The sequence below is a fragment of the Microcebus murinus genome, chromosome 2 (genome assembly GCF_040939455.1).
Source record: "Microcebus murinus isolate Inina chromosome 2, M.murinus_Inina_mat1.0, whole genome shotgun sequence".
In the NCBI taxonomy this organism is placed as follows: domain Eukaryota; kingdom Metazoa; phylum Chordata; class Mammalia; order Primates; family Cheirogaleidae; genus Microcebus; species Microcebus murinus.
In genome coordinates, this window is record NC_134105.1 from 36,027,449 (window position 1) to 36,044,202 (window position 16,754).

At 52.9% G+C, this 16,754-nt stretch overlaps 1 protein-coding gene across 1 annotated transcript in view; it reads right to left on the reverse strand.

The window, feature by feature from the left end:
- Positions 1-16,754, reverse strand: part of TRABD2B (TraB domain containing 2B) — a 222,610-nt gene that overhangs the window by 117,789 nt on the left and 88,067 nt on the right. The window lies entirely within an intron of this gene.

Here is a 16,754-nt window from a genome sequence, read left to right on the forward strand (position 1 = left end):
CGTGGGACCTGCTCTCCTGGGAGTTGCTGCCATCCACGTGGAGGTTCTGTCACAGGGGGACGTGGGAGCCAGAGAGTTCATACGAAGGGAGAGTTCGGGCTGAAGACGGAATGTAGACCTCCTTGGCAGAGAGCAAGAATGGAGACGAGCAAAAGAAGAGGGCTGAGGATGGGGCCCTGGGACCCTCCAAAGTTTGGAGGTCAAGGAGGTGAGAAGGAACCCACTCGGGGACTGAGGAGCGGCCCAAGATGCAGGAGGAGAGCTGAGCGAGGTGCCTCAGGATGGAGGGTGTGCTGATCCACAGCTGAGGAAGATCAGGTCTGGGAGATGACCGCGGAATCCATGCGTGTGCGCGCTCGCGGGCGGTGATGACAACTGCAGGGTGGACGGCGGATGGGGAGGAAATGGAAGCCACCAACAGGATGCGGACCACGGAGCAGCAGGTACAGACATAGTCTCCAGTTTTAGGGCCTTGGGAAATGCAGTATGACACGCAAAGCTTTTAAAATTTTATGAGAGGAGTAGGAGGGGGAAACGGTAAGCGGGTGGGGCTGATTTACGCACACTGCAGAACTGCACGAATGGTGCCGAGGGCTCCAGCACCCTGCAGAAGCCACTGTGAGGTCAGTGTCCAGACGCAATGTCATCTGGCCAGATGGCTTCTCCGACAATGGACAGGTCTCACCTCCCCTGGGTTACCAAAAGGAGTGGATGAAGCTATTGCCTTCTTTATTGTTTTCTGTTTCAGCTGATTCTACATACAATTTTCAAATATCTAAAACGTCTGATTTGCTTTCTAGGACTTGCTGTCCTCCCCACCCTGACTGCCATGCAACACGAGAGTGCTCCCCAGGACGTCCCAGGGGTGAGGGGAGGGAGTGTATAGGAAGAACACAGTCCGACATTGGGCTTGCGGAGAAGCCTCACTCCACACTGTCAAGCCAGGGCACGGTGGACAAATAACTTGATTTTCCTGGGCGTCCTCTTTTCAGGGAAGCCCCACTCATGTGCACCCTTCCTCCAGGCTGGTGCAGGTTCCCCTGTTCAGCCGCGCTCCCAGCACTTCTTGTCCTGCATTTCCATACCCGTGAGCTGTTGACAGTCTGCGGGACGCTCCTTGAGGGGAGCACCTGTGTTTGACCACGTGTCACTAATGCACAGTTGCTGAATATACGCATAGTCGCCACCTTCCTGGCGTTGTTCCAGGGACTAAAGAGGAGGTACGAGAAAGTTCCCCATCCACAGCTTGCCAGAGGAGGGGCTCAGCCACGTCTGTGAACTGCCTGGATTCATCGGAGGGGCAGACTTGGATTCCATGTGGGCTCAACTTGTCTGGTGGCTCCAGGATCCTGGTTTGTGTAATGGGGTCTCCAAAAAGTGAATTTTTTGAGATGATAGCTTTCCAGGCATGGCATCATCGCCATAGTTGAGGGCAGGTCTCTCCTACCCCAACCCTCCCAAATAGCTGCTGGGGTTCCACCCTCTGAGAAGTGACTGTACTCTGTGAGCGTGGTGACAGTCTCAGCATAGATTCACTCACGCGTATTCTTTTTTTCTTCAATAATCTGAATCGTATCATTGCATGCTCAGCACAGTGGGCACTGGTGTGTAGGCTGGGGGTACAGTGACAGCAGTGTGGGGCGGGGGGGGGGGGGCTACAGACACGGAGCAAGAATCCTCGGGACCCTGGACCTGAGAGCCAAACCGCCTTGGTTCACGTCCTGGCCCTGACACTGGATAGCATGACCTTGGGCAAGTGACCGAACTTCTCTGTGCCTCAGTTTCTAGATAAAAGAGTATTGTGGTCACTGGGTTTGGGAGGATTAAATAAGTTAATCACATAAAATGCTTTGAACAGTGCTGGCACATGCTCAGTAAGTTCGTGCTGTTCTTGTAGCAATGAACACAGCAAAGAGCCTTTCCTCACAGGGGTCACAGCCCCGTGGGGAGACGACAAGGAGCACCTCAATGAGGAGCTACCTAATACCTGGTAGCAGGAAGCGCGCAGAGAACAACAGAGCGAGATGCAGGAATAGAGTGTGACCAGGTGTGCTGTTTGGGATAAGGCAGTCAGGAGGGCTTCTCTGAGGAGGGGATAATTAAGCAGAGTGGTAAACAGATTTCTGACCACACAGGACCGAGCTGTGTGGCTGCCAGGGGAACGAGTGGTCTGGGCAGAGGAACTGCAAGTGCGGGTACCAGGCCGTGAGCCCATCCCCCGTGGGAGGCAGGCCTCCCTCCTATTTCCCCCACAATCCTTTTCTCAAACTCTGCAGAGCACTGGCGCGGATGGGTGGGATTTGGGACAGGTCCGTTATTCCCAGCCCACTCTGTCCTCCCCATGTTCCTGTTCTCTGGCTCCTACCTCACCTGAGCCAACATCACTCCCCAAAATTCCCCTCATGCCCCTTGCTAGTGATCCCTCCCCCAACCTCAGCAACCATGAACCAGTTTTCTGACCCTATAGTCCTCCAGAAAGTCAAATACACGAAATCATATGGGATGTGGCCTTCTGAGTCTGACTTCTTCCACTTCACAAAATGCATTTGAAATGCATTTTTTAAGTGTTTATTGCTGAGTAGTGTTCCATGGTGTTTGCTGGTTGGAAGGCATTTGGATTATTTCCAGTTTGGGAAGAGTATGAAGCTGCTATACACATTCGTGACCAGGTTAAAAAAAAATATTAGCAGAGAAGCATATGGGAAAGTGCTTCTCTGTGAGCTATGAAAGCCTCACGTGAGTGGCTGTCATTATTATAGCCATGCATCACTTAATGATAACTGACAACACTGGGGTGAAAGGGGCTGCTCCCCTTTTCATGGGATTCTGAGGTTCTGTTAACACAGCACAATGCCTGTGGGACGTAGGAAATTCCCTTAGGAGTCAGGCTCCAGGGAGGGGCTCACGACTGGGAATACAGAAGTTCTGGCTTCACTCGAGTCACGTGACCTACTTGGGCCCTGCAGACAAGCAGCGCCTGTGCGTAGAAAGGGCACTGAGGCAGGCAGGTGGCCTCTCCCACGGCAGCTCTTCAGGGAGAGAAGATGGGATATGGAGAGTTGAAAAAGGGGGCACGTTCTAGTAAGTTAACAAATCGTCCTTGGTACCTGCTGAGAGGAGACAACATGAGCGATGTACACAGGAGTCTAGTCTGCCTCGCTTTGGTTTCCCCCAAACAGACTCTGTAATCAGGACTCAAGGTCAAAGAGCTAATGCGGGAGAGACTCCCAAGAGCACCAGTGAAGAGCTCAGGCAGGGAAGGGAAACAGACAATAAAGAATCTGTGACGCAGCAAGTTGCCAGGTGGGGAGCAGCAGGGTCTCACTGAGAACTCGGGGAGCCACAGAGCACAGGAGCCTGGCAGTTATCTTACACTCAGGGGCCAGAGAGCTGGGGTACTGGCTCACCACGTCCCCTCAGTCGTTGCTTGGGGGCTGCTTCCTGGGGCAGTCAATCCCCTGGCACGTGCAGCCTGCGACAGCGTTCAGGAGACCTGACTTCCGCACACAGAAAACGCTCTCGAGCCAAGAGGTGCAGGCTGAGCACTGCACTGCAGGCGAGAACAGGTGAGGGGCACAGGTGGGAGAGTGTGGTCAGTGTACCGCTGCCCTGAAGGAGAGTGCTGTTTGTACAAGTCACACAAAGCTGTGACATAAGCCATGATGGAAGGCTGCTGTGCACCGACCACTGAAATCAACCCGCTTAATTTCAGGGGAAGGGCAAACTCAAGTTCCATGTATTTTACAATTTGTGGTTTCTCTCTTAAATCCATACTTTTTATAAACATTTCATAAATGAGTAACGTATATGAGAAATCATAAGTTACAGCTGGATGAAAACATTAAACCAGCGACCAGATCAAGAAACAGAACTTATCAGTCCCCGGAAGTAAGCCCGTCTTCCCTCAGGCGATCACTATCCCAAAGTCTAAAGCTACTGATTAGTTTTCCTGTTTTCAAACTTCACGTGGCTGGGCATGGTTGCTCACGCCTGTAATCCCAGCACTTTGGGAGACCAAGGTGGGAAGATTGCTTGAGGTCAAACTTTGGGAAAACAAAGTTCGAGACCAGCTTGGACAACATAGTGAGACCCAGCATATACAAAAAGTAGTATTACAAAGGAATAGCTAGGTGTGGTGGCACACTCCTGTAGTCCCAGCTACTGGAGAGGCTGAGGTGGGAGGATCCCTTGAGCCCAGTTCAGGCTGCAGTGAGTCCTTATGATCACACCACTACACTCAAGCCTGGGCAACAGAGAGACTCTGTCTCTAAAAATAAAATAAAATAAACTTCATAGGAATGGAATCATACAATGTGTATTCTTTTATATTTGGCTTCCTTTTTTAAAAAAACAAACTCAATGTTATGTTAGTGATTCTTTCATAGTTTGCACGTAACTGTAGCTCATTTGTTCTCGTTACTGTATCATATTCCACTGTGAGAACATACAGAATTTATTTATCCATTCTACAGTACTACTGATGGGCATTTGGGTAGTTTCCATTCTCAGCTATTAGGAATAATGATGTTAAGAACATTCTGGTATGTTTTTTTGGTGGAATATATGTCAGTTTTTTTCCACCGAGAGTGAAACTCTCAGGTCGTAGGGTATGCGTAGGCTCAGTTTTAGCAGAGCCTGCTGGTTTTCTGAAGCAGCTGTGTCTCTCTGCACCTCACCAGCAGCATGTGAGATTCCAGTTGTGAGGCAGGACATTTCCAGCAGGGGAATGGACAAATCAGGAGCAAAGTATATGGATGTAGAAGTAGGTACTCGTTCCGCAAAGAACTTGGGGCAACTCAGTGCATGCCCCAGGACATGTGCTAGGGACACAGACATGGTTCGCATGATGCTTCTGCCCTCGGGGAAATGGCCAGACAGGACCGCAGACAACCAGAATGCCAGGTAGGAGGAGCTCAGGAAAAGGAGCTCGGGCAGCAGGAGGACAGGAGGGAGGCTCCTAGCTTCCTGCCTTCCTACTCACCATGGCTGTTCTCGCTCAGCTTCCTGCAGGAAGCAGTAACAGTGCATCTCCAAGGGTGGGAGATACTCAACACACCCTCAGGACAAAGTCAGGTCCTGCAGTCCCTGCCTCACCCCAAGGCTGTAGATTTGCCACTCACCGAGGGGATTCCCCAGCAGAGGGCCACAGGGGAGGAAGACCTGAGTGTCAGGAGGAAGCCTAAGCCCCACCCTGGACACAGAGGGTGAGCCTGGGGAATGCGCATGGCCTCTGGCAGCCCACTCGCCCCATTCCCCGCTGGGAGTGGGGGTCGCTTCTCCCCACGGTCACCATAAAGCACAGCCTGTATCTGGTCGCTCCGAGTGAGCGCTGAGCGAGCAGTGGGCTGCCGCACCGAGCAGAGGGAGGCACGCATGTTTCCAAGTTCAACAACCTTGATGCCTGGCAGTGGGTGCCCTGGGACTGCCCAGCCCTGGACCCCACTGCCCCCGCCCACCACAGTTAGAGAAAGGCTCCTTGTTGAGGAGAGGAGCTGGTAAGGCTGCCTCCATGTCTGGCTTACCCAGAGGCCAGGTGTTTTGCTCGGCAGCAAATCAGAGCTGTCCTGGAACCAACCCTGTTCAGACTTTGTCACCCCGTCCATCACCCTGGCTTGGCTGCAGGGCCCAAGGTGGCCCGAGACAGAGTTCACTCCTCATTTATTTTCAACATCCCCACTGGGCAGGCTGGATTAAAAGTTGAGCAGGTTGGATTAAAAGTCTCTTGGAATGATGGTGCCAGAAAGCCCTTGGGTGATCCTCCGGCTGATGGGGTGGGGACACATACAGCAGAGATTTCCTGAGGTCCCACGCTGGGGAGGAGGGGCAAGGATGGAGATGGCACAGGTCCTGTGCCCCCCACAGAGCTTCCAGGCCCACCTCCTTGTGCCAGTGTTTGCCTTCCTCCCAGGCCTGCTCATAGCCCCCACTGGGGCTTGTCCCACCAGCGAAGCAGGGACAACGTCTTGTGTGCCTTGGCCCCAGATGGCAGGACTCATTCCAGCAATGGCTGTCGGGGGCACAGTGCCCAGCACTGGGCCGCACAGGCGCATGTTGTGATCCCCAGCCTCTAAACCACAGGCTGTCCCTGCATCTATCAAGTGTGATCTCTCTCGGTCCTGCCGGCCCCTCCAAACAAGCTATCTTTATGAAATGCAATGACTGCCCTTCATATATTAAAATAACACCTCCCCAAGAAGGACCTCACGTCAGGGCTGCTGCACAAAGGGACATTCACAGGCTGGCAGAGGGAAGCTGATGGAGGCTTGGCCCGGGGCCCAGAGGGAAGAGATGATGGGGAGCACAGGGCTCTGGGGTTACAGACAGGAGGGTGGGTTAAGGGAGGCAGGGACGGGGGCTGTGGAGGCTCAAGGCTGACAAAGAAACTCTGGGTTCAACCGAGCCATGCAGCCCCCTCCACCCTGCTGGAACAGGCCAGGGCTCCCTCTGAGTGTGACCCTGGGCATGGCTGTTTCCAGCCTGGCACTAATGCCATGTCTACACTGTCCAAACCTCCCTTTGGAATGCAAGCAGGCATCCTAGTGGGGAAGTGGGGATGGAAGAAGTCTCAGATGGTAGGATCTGCTTCCCAAATACGCTGTAGTGAGAGTGGGCTTAGAGGCCCAGCTGTGGGTCCACTGAAATCGGGTGGGCTTGGGGACCTGGGCTTGCCAGCCTGTCTGTGTCCTGCCCACTGGCTAGTTCACCTTCTCTGAGGTGCCTCCACCTCTCAGCCTGGGGAACACAGTCGACATTCAGACAGGCTTGGCTTCTGATTCTGGTACTACCACTTCTTGGGCAAGAGATCCATCTCCCTTGGCATTAGTTTCCTCATCTGAAAAGTATGGATCATGGCAACTCATTTAAAAGACTTGTCATGAGGATTAAACAAGCTAGTGCCCATAAATGTAGCTGCACATAGTAGGTACTCAGTGCTAGTTTTCTTTCCTTACATTCTCCCATGTATCGGGACTTTATATAAACTGTGATATTTAACTCAGCTCTCAGAGCTCTTAGTCTAATTAGCAAGATTGAAAAGAAAGTTTAAACACACACACACACACACACGTACATACACTACTGCAAACACAGAGGAGAAAGGTACTAAGTAAAGTTCCTGAGACATCAGAACAATATATACTGAGCCCCTACTATGTGCTGGGCCCTGTTCTTGGCACTTGGGATGTTCGGCACACAGCAGACCCAATCCCTGCTCTCCTGGGTCTTACAGTGTGTTGTATGTGAAGGGGTAAGACAGACAATGAGCAAAAGACATAGCAAGTAATTTATATAATATGTTAGACAGTGGGAAGTGTTATGGGAAAAAGAGAAAGTGGAGCAGGAACAGGGGACTGGGGACCAGAGCACTGGGGCTGCAGTTTTAAATCGAGTGGTCAGATGACACTGGAATGAGGACATGCAGGAGATAAGGGAGTTGGCCATGCTGCTTCCTGAGAAAAGTGCGTTCAAGGCATGAGAAACAGCTAGAGCAAAGGTCCTAAGGCAAGTCCATGCCTGGCCTGCCCCAGAGACTGCACGGAAGCCAGTGCGGCCGGCACAGAGGTACTAGATGATCAGAAAGGGAGAGAGCTGCGGCAGCACGTCATTCTGGGCCTTGCAGTCCACTGTGCAGCTGTTCCTTAGGTGGCCATAGAAGGAGTGACCTGAGGATGTCCCTCGATGGATGAGGAGTTCACAGAGCCAAGCAGCAGGCAGGCTCACAGACGTGTCTAAAAAATAGGCTCTTCCACAGGTAGAGTCTCGTGGGGGGAGGCTGGCAGGATGGAAGGAGGGTTTCTGATGTAAGTGTTGGTAACTGATGAATTGGGTTTGAGGAAGAAATTGCTCTTCTTTTAGGCAAGGTGGGCCCACCGCATCTCAGACCCGCCTTCACTGCTTTTGTTTGCAGGTACAAACCTGTACTCATCCCAGCTCAATCAGGGTCCTGCGTGCCCCGTTCACTTGCACAACACACATGCACACGCACACGTGCACACACATGTGCGCACACACACGTCTGGCCTGTTTCTCTGCCCAGCGAGAGCAGGAACCCAATGCACCAACTACTGCAGCCAACTTATTCTGACTCTCTGAGCCTGTCTGCACTCTTAAGATGGGGGTAACCATGTCTTCTTCATGGAGCTGGTTGTTGGTAAGGGTTAAACTAACATGTGCAGAAGTGCTTTGCAAACCATGGCATCCTATATAAACAGGAGCGTTAGATATTGGCTTGATACAAGAAAAACGTAATTGAAGTTTACTTTAATTCTATGGGAGTCTTCCTTCCGTATCTACACTATCCCAATTCACTGGATATTCACTCCAACACACACACAGCAGGGCTGGCACATAGGACATGCTCAGAATGTTTCTGCCGAATGAACGGATGAATTAGCAATTGCAGCAAAGAAAGAATCCGTGTATAAAAGCGGGCAGCCTCCTACATCAGACAGGTCAGCCTGGTGAGGAATGCGGAGGAGGCAGCTTGCCAGTCAGGGGGCTGTGACTGCGCGGGGGCCCTGACCCCTAATGATGACCAGAAAAACAGAAGCAACCTCCCCTATTCCCCAGGTGGCTGCCCCCGATCTTTGAGCCAGGCTGCTCTGGCTGTCCTCTGATAAAAGTCACTACCCTCTCACTTAGGTGCCATTAGGACTAATGATGTGTGATTAGACCTGCTCTGAGCCTCCCATTTGACTGACCCCAGGATGGCAGAGGTTCAGGCTGGAGGCAGGAAAAGAAAAACACACGGAGGAAGGAGACACCAGGGAGCTGAGGCCCCGCTTAGGGTCTGCAGAGAAAGCCGGGGGGTGGTGGGGGGGGTGGGCACCAGGCAGCACAGTCAGGAGTGAGCTGGGTATCCCGCACCTTCAAGGGGTCTTGTTTGAAGCCAGAAAGAACCTTGCTAGTAACACAGGCTCTTACTCCCTCACCCACAATTCTGAAAGCCAGGAAGTTATCAAGAGCCACAGGTCTTTGGTAACTTTACCTGAACCTGCAAGAGCCCATATATGATCTTGATCTATCCTACTTTTTGTGAATGTTCATGTTTTGCTGCACAAATGTTAATGTCTTTGGTTACAGATGCTGCTCTAGGCTCCAACTAGGCATTAAATGATATACGGATATGTACCATATCTTACCCTCCAACAGCCAAAACATTCTGGATTCTGAAATAAATGTGGGTTCAAGGGTTTGGGATAAGGGATTGGGGATCTACTTTACTCAGCTGCAGATTTCTTTAAATTGCATGTTCCTTCATTCACTCATTCATTCATTCATTCATTCATTCATTCAGCAAGTCTTCACTGCCTTCATCACCTACATTTATCCCTCTGCTATTAGCAAAGGCCCTGGTTATCCACTCATTCATCAGCAAGTGCCCACTGAGCCTTGCTGGATTGTAAGGCCCTGAACTGGGCCCAGAAGGGCTCATCTTGCACATCCTCTGTCTCTGCACTTGTCCACTGGGCTATGGTCCTCCGTTTCCATCTGACTTCTGTTCCAGGCCAGGGTTCCTATGTGCACAGGATAGAACCTTCTTCTGCTTGCCCCACAGAGCCTGGCATGCACCTGGGTCTCAACAAGTCAAGCGCCCTCAAGGACCTCCTACAGACATGGAGAAGGCCGCCTGTTCTCTAAGGTGTCCGTGCACACCTGGAGCAGGAGGCCACCCAGAGTGGGACCTGGCGAATCACAGACCTGTAGGGCAAAAAGGACCTGCCGGCACTTCTGGTTCAGACCGTTTTAAACAACCCTTTCCCCTCAACCAACACCCTGCCAAGGCCACCTGGACACAGCTGAGACCCACTCCATTGCAAACAGTGCTGCTCAGGAAATCTGCTATCTGAGAAGAGGGTATCCAACTTTCTGGAAATCTTCCCATGAATGTTGGGAACAGTGAGAGATGCAATCTGTTCTAATGGGGGGAAACCAGGGAGGGCTTTCTGGAGGAGTTAATAATATTAGCATTTTTTTTTTTTGAGACAGAGTCTCACTCTGTTGTCTGACCTAGAGTGCCATGGCATCAGCCTAGCTCACAGCAAACTTCAAATTCCCGGGCTCAAGCAATCGTTCTGTCTCAGCCTCCCAAGTAGCTGGGACTACAGGCATGTGCCACCATGCCTGGATAATTTTTTCTATATATTTTTAGTTGGCCAATTAATTTCTTTTTATTTTTAGTAGAGACAGGGTTTTGCTCTTGCTCAGGCTGGTTTTGAACTCCTGCCCTTGAGCGATCCGCCAGCCTCAGCCTCCCAGAGTGCTAGGATGACAGGCGTGAGCCACCATGCCAGGCCAATATTAGCATATTTTGAAGAAAGAAAAGGATTTTGCTAAGCCTTGTGTGTTTGTGTGGTGGTAGTGGCAGGGGTGAGTGGGCAGATACAGCGTTCCAGGGAAGGGCTTGGGAACAATGACGAGTCCTGGTGGTGGTGGGCAGAGTGATGCAGCCCCCAGATCCCATGTCAGGGAAGGACTTGCCCCAGCTCCAAGTGGCAGTGCTGTTGGAACGCAGCCTTCAACGGTCAGTCCCTTCAGGGTTTGCCTTAGCTGCAGGGCTGCCCTGCTTAAGGTCCAACCCTTCCATGACTGACCTACATCCAGTGGGACCCGTATCCAGTGATGGATCAAGGCAGGTGTATAAAGATCTAGCTGGCTATTTCAGATCCAAGTCTCCCCATGGGAAAGCACCAGAACCTGCAGCTCAACTTGACCTCTCCCTCTGCCCATCTGCTTCCTCTCTCCACCCCCTGATAAACATGCACGTGGAACTGCCTGGAGTCTGCTTCTGGAGAACTCACCTGTGACACTGGGGAGGCTCAGAAGAGATGCATGAGGGGACTGTTGGAGACAGAGCTGGAGAGGCAGACAAAGGCCTCCATGCCCTTCAAGTGACAGGACCTGGCAGTCCACAGTGACCCTCTCCCCTCTCAGGCTTGTGGTACCCAACACAGGGCCAGTCTACTCACACAGGGGCCCAGGGGAGAGTGCCAGAGCTACCAGCTGGCACAAGCCAAGCATGTGATGCTTGCAGACACTCTCCTAGGCACTTTGTACCTGTTACTTAGTGGGACCATCATGATGATGCCACCTATAGGTCTTACAATTCCTTATTCTTTCTTTTTTTTCTGCCTCAAGTTCCCACATAGGACAATAACTTGTTCTTAACAGATGAAGAAACCAAACACTGGGGAGGTCCAGTAATTGCCAGGTCCTGCAGCTAGGAGGTGGCAGTACCTGGCATTGGAAGCAAGTCTGACACCAAGTGCACCAGCCTGTGCAGGTCCCCCAAGGCAGCCGCCAAGCCACCACAGAACAAAGGCACTGTGATCTCTGAGGGCCAACCTGTTTAAAAACTCTATGTTCTCTAAAGGGAGTAAGTAAAAACCTAGTTTTCTTTTCTTGGTGCTAGCTAAGAGCTCAGATGATGGCCAGGGGTCAGGGCTTCATGCCTGACCTGAGGCTGAGGCCCAGGGCTGTGTGGGATTTGGGGTTCAGTCTGAGACCATGGGGTAGCATTTTTGTCTCGGTAAAATTAACTCACCATGACACTCCTGGAGCCATCCTGCTCTCTCAGGCCAAAGACCATCTTTTAAGAGAGAAAGAAGGCAGAAAGGGGTAGGAGGGGGCGCCAAGGAGTAAGGAGAAGGATTTGAAGGGGTCCTATTCAACCTTTTTATCCATCATCAAAACCCTCTGTCATTAGGATAGCTGTGCCCGTCTGTCCCATAACATTTACAGACAATCATAAAAGGGAAGGTAATGACTGCAATTACAACTGAAGGGCTGGTTTAATGAATATTAAACAGCTTTGAACATCAAAGTATTGGCTAAAGTGGAAACCTAATATCTCTCCTCTCAGCCCCTTCCGCCCCGCGAAAGGGCAAGACAGATGGCCTGCCCTTCTGCAGGGCTGTCAGGAACAATTTGCAAGAGTCACCAAGTGGCACTTTGAGCAAGTCCTTCTGCCTGGAAGCCGGCCCAAGAAATAAAGGGATCTGCCATTATCTTCTCTGCAGCAATCTGCAGGGGGAAAGAGCCCACCTCACAGAGAAAACACGGAGCCCACAAGAGGCATACAGGGGCTCCCCTCCTCAGGAGGCTGCTCAGGTAGGACCCAGGGGACAGGATCTTGCTCAATCAGCACGGCTCAGCAGGAGCCCTTCCCAGCCCCTTCCTGATCCTGTCTGCACACAAGTGCTCTGCCTCTGGCCTGGCTGCTGTACAACAGCCTCCACCTTCCTGACTTCGCTCATTTGCCAGATATGTAGAGAGCTGAGCGATCACGGCCCCTGCACTCGGGGAGCTCACGGTCTAATGGGAGAGACAGACACCCCGGCAGGCGATGCCAGCACAGAGGGACCACAGCCCCGGGGCATCCTCTCAGGAAGAGCAGTTCAGGCTAGTTGAGCAGTGCATTAACAGGAAGATGTGTGCGCTCAAAGAACCCAGGGGCTGGTTGGGGACACAGACGTGGTGGCAGTCTGCCAGACAAGTGCCATGTGAAAATCCAGGATGAGAGGCAGTTGGGGCTCCCTGACCAATCATGGAAGGCTTCATAGAGGAGGTAATCCTGGAACTGAGTATGGGAGAGGGAGACGCTGATCTGTGGGGCAAGGAGGCACAGGGTGCCCTAGGAACAGGCAGCCCCTCTCCCCACTAAGCCTCCTCCTCCCGGTTCTTCCACCCACTCCCCCAGCATCACCTTTGCCAGCCCGTTCCCCACGGCTGCCCTGGCGCCTGTTGTTCTTGAACCACTGAACACCTTCCTCCAGGCCCCCCCACCAGCTGTGTCTTCCCTTGCTGGCCCTGACTGGTCTTCACCAAGAGTTTACTTGGCGACAGGTGCTGTGCTTGCTGCGTTCTCACAGGATCCTTGGACTCTCTCAGCCTCAGGATTACTGAGGAGGCTTCCCATCCTCCCCCAGAAACCCGGTCCTCCCGTGTGTGCCTGTCTGTAAACCAGGGTCTCGGACACAGAATGAGGTTCATAAAGTGGTGTTATGAACAGCAGCCTCCTGTTCCCAAGTGGCTGCCAAACAGGTGGGCAAATGAGGTCCAGAGAAGAACTGAGGCCCTGCCCACGGGAAGGATCCCGGTCCTCAGCAGGCCTTCGGCTCCCTCCGCCGCTCTATACTGAGGGCCAGCGCTGGACAGTTCCACTTCCTGTGACGACGGGAGCTCTACAGCACATCTGTCACATGTGGCTGCTGAGACTGGAGAGCAGAGCTTTAATTTTGTTTAGCTTTAATTAACTTAAATTTGAATAGCTACATGTGGCCAGTGGCCACCAAAATGGACTGCACAGGTCTAGCCACAAGCTCATCCTGGTCTCTCAAACATGCCAGATGCTTCCATGCCTCTGGGCTTTGGAATACACCTAAGATTCACCTCCTTGAGGTGCCTTCCCCAGGCTGCGAGCAACGCCTCCTCCTGCCCACCCAGCGCGTGTGCTTCCCCTGGTCGCAGCGCCCGCTGTGTGTGGTGTTGCCTATTTATGTGTCCCTTTCCGGCTTCTAGACAGTGACGTCTGTGGGAGGACGCCCTCTGAGGGTGTGCGTCCACATGCCTGGGGGGCTCCTGCACACCCTACGTCTGGGGGATCCTACACATCGCTACGCCTGGGGGCTCCTGCACACCCTACGTCTGGGGGATCCTACACATCGCTACGCCTGGGGGCTCCTGCACACCCCTATGCCTGGGGGCTTTCCCACACCCCCTATTCCTGCCTTCCACAGAGACCCAGCTGTGCCTCTCCTCCTCCCCAGCTGAGCCTCAGGGTCTTGGTGACCCAGCTGTTGAGGTAGTAAGAAAAACAGCTGAAATCATTTCTCAGGGCTGGGGCTCCTGGTGGGGGGGGAGGAGTTTTGTCTGCATCATATCTGTGTCCCCAGTGCCCAGCACAGAGCCAGCGCAGAGATGGGGTACAGATTCTGGGAGGAGAGAGGGAGGGAAGCACAGGAACTGCTGGGGCCAGAGTCAGGAGCTGGGACTCCAGCAAGCAGAAGGCAGCCGGGGCAGCTGGAGTCTGCGAGGGGGTGGGGTCCGCAGGCAGGTGGAGGGAGCTCCCTCTCTAAATCCCCCAGGGTCCCCATGCCTCTCATTACCATAAATGAGAATGGCTGCTAAATCCTGCATTAGGCCGAAAACTTAACACCCAGTAAATATTTATTGATCACATGTAACCCTAATTAACCCTCGGAGTGCCAGAGGCTGGGCCAGGCTGGGCTCCAGGATCCGCCTGCCTCCTTTGGTCAGGCTGGGTCAGGTCTCTCTCCTGCTTCTGCCTCCTGCTCCGGGGCACTCTCCCTCGGCCCACACCCACGAGCACACCTCTGGGCTAGACCTTGCGGGACAAATCCACCACCGGGGCTCCCTTAAAGAGCTCATTCTAGGGAAGAAGAGAGATAGGCACATTCCCCTAAAACCTAACTTGAGCATAAAATTTCATGAGCCTGCAGAAGAATCCAACAGGCTATTTATAGAGGGGTAGGGAGGGAGGGCTTCTTCCACAAGGAGGGATCTGAATCTAACCTTGAAGATGGGTGAGAAGAATGTGGTCATGGTTCAGGGCCTGGGAGGCCCTTAAGGGATGAGAGCAGGGTGAGGACAGCCAGGATGGGGGAAGCACAGGGATTAGGAAGCAGACAGGGGAGATGAGCAGTTTAGGTCTTGTTCTGTAGGTAAAGACACCTGTATCATTAGTTCTCTCCCATTCTGGGACAACTCTCACTGAGCAGATCCCCAGCCCCCACTGGAAACCACATTACTGCACGACAGCAGTGGAGAGAAACATGAAGCTGTGCACAAAGTCCACTAACCAAGTGCCCAGGTCCTCTCTGTTCACCGAGAGAGTCTCGTCTTCAGAAGAGGACCCTCGTTCCCAAGGAGAGACTGGGCTGTCCCCTTTCTCTCCTCCAGCCCAGCACAGCACAGGCCTGGAAAGCTGTGTTGACCCACAGACCAGTTGAAGACTCACTTCCAATGCCCATCCCTGCCCTTCCCTCTGCCAGGGTGCCCCCAAATCCCTCCCCATCATCCCTGCCTCCATGCCAGAAATCCCACCATCAGAGCACTGCCCTCCGTCTATTATACACTCACTCTGCTTCCAAAATATAGTTTCCTCCGCCTTCTCTCCCGACATAGCTGACTCCTAAAGCTGCAAATCACTTAAATTATATTCAGTAAGCTTCGCTGTAAATTAATCAGATTCAATTTAACAGACTCCAATTCAACAGAAACCAGTCAACATGTTGAGCCCAGAGCCTGGGCTTCGTGTGGAGGACGCAAAGGTAGACGAAAGGCTGAGCCTGCCCTCGAGGAGCTCACAGTCAAAGGGGAGGAGGGGAGACTGCACAAATACCTGAGATCTTGACTGCCAAAGCGGTGACTCAGCGGCAAGGTGTCCTTGAGGAAAGGTACTGAATGAGGCAATAGTGTGAGTGCCCGGCTCATGCCTGGAGGGCAGCACGTTCTCAATAAACAGTGGCCAAGTGTAAACTCCATTCCTTTCCTTCTTTTTAAAAAGGATCCAAGACTTGGGGAACACTACGGTGTGAGGAGCAATGAGAACCAGCTTCTCCGAGGAGCAGGCCCTGCCGGGACACTGGCAGCTGGGATGGCGAGCGGAGTGGCAGTCAGATGGCTGAACAGGCAGGTATGAAGGTTCCCCCAGCTCGGTCTCTGTCTTTGGGCCTGTTTCTGGTTGGGGTTCTTAGGGAGTATCACCACCTACCCCATCTCAGGCAGGCACCCCGGCCCCCAGCATCCCATAGCTGTGCCTCCACTTCTGATGGGAAACCCACATTTCACATCCTTCATGCCTGACGCCACGTGTCTCCCCCATCTCTCTGCCTCCTTCTCTCCCTCTCTTTTCCCTCTCTTCCTGTCTTTCTCCCTCCCCGTGCCCTCAGCACTTGGTCTCTCTGGCATGCACATGAGAGAATGCGGACGTACACGTTTGGGAGGGATCACTGCACAGGCCCCCAACACTGAACCAGTTGCAAAGCGAGCAAGACGAGTGCAAGGCAAGGCTTTAACCCTGGGGAAGGGCTACCTGCTGGTGGTCACATCCCTCCTGGAATCTTGCCAGCCCTGCCCCCTGCACCTGCCACTCTTAGCCCCAGGCACTCTGAGTTACTCCCAGGCTTAGAGGTCTTCACAGCGTTCCTCCTGCCATCTCTCAACTTTCTGTGCCCAGGAACAAGTAAACAACAGCCCAGAGAGTGGCACAGGCTTGCCCGAGGTCACACCACGGGCTTGTGGCAGAGCTGGGATGAGAAGCCAGGCTTCCTGACGCCCAGCTTGAGTGCTTGGTGCTGCAGTGCCCCTCCTGTAGCGCTGACTAAGGCCCGGAAAAGAAAAACAGCAACACTGCGTCATGTGGTGCACACCGTGCACTGGCCACAGGGCTCGGAGCTTTGCATGACTCAACATAGAGCTCATTTAACTCACTTAATCCTGATAATCCTATGAGGTGGGTACTATTATTTTCCCCATTTCACAGATAAGGAAACTTAGGTTCAGAGAGGTTAAGGAACTTGCCAAAAGTCAACAGCGAGTACACGGAGTACACGTTAGAGCTGGATTCAATCCAGGCCATCGTGTTCCCAGCTCCGAGCTCTTAGCTGTGGCAAGATCACGTCTTTCTGAGAGCTGGGGATTCTGATCCTGGTCTCGGGCTGGGCCTCCTTCCCCTCCGCTCAGTGCTGCTCTCCCCTGGCAGGGTGTAAGCATGGCAGGGCTCCACCAAACCT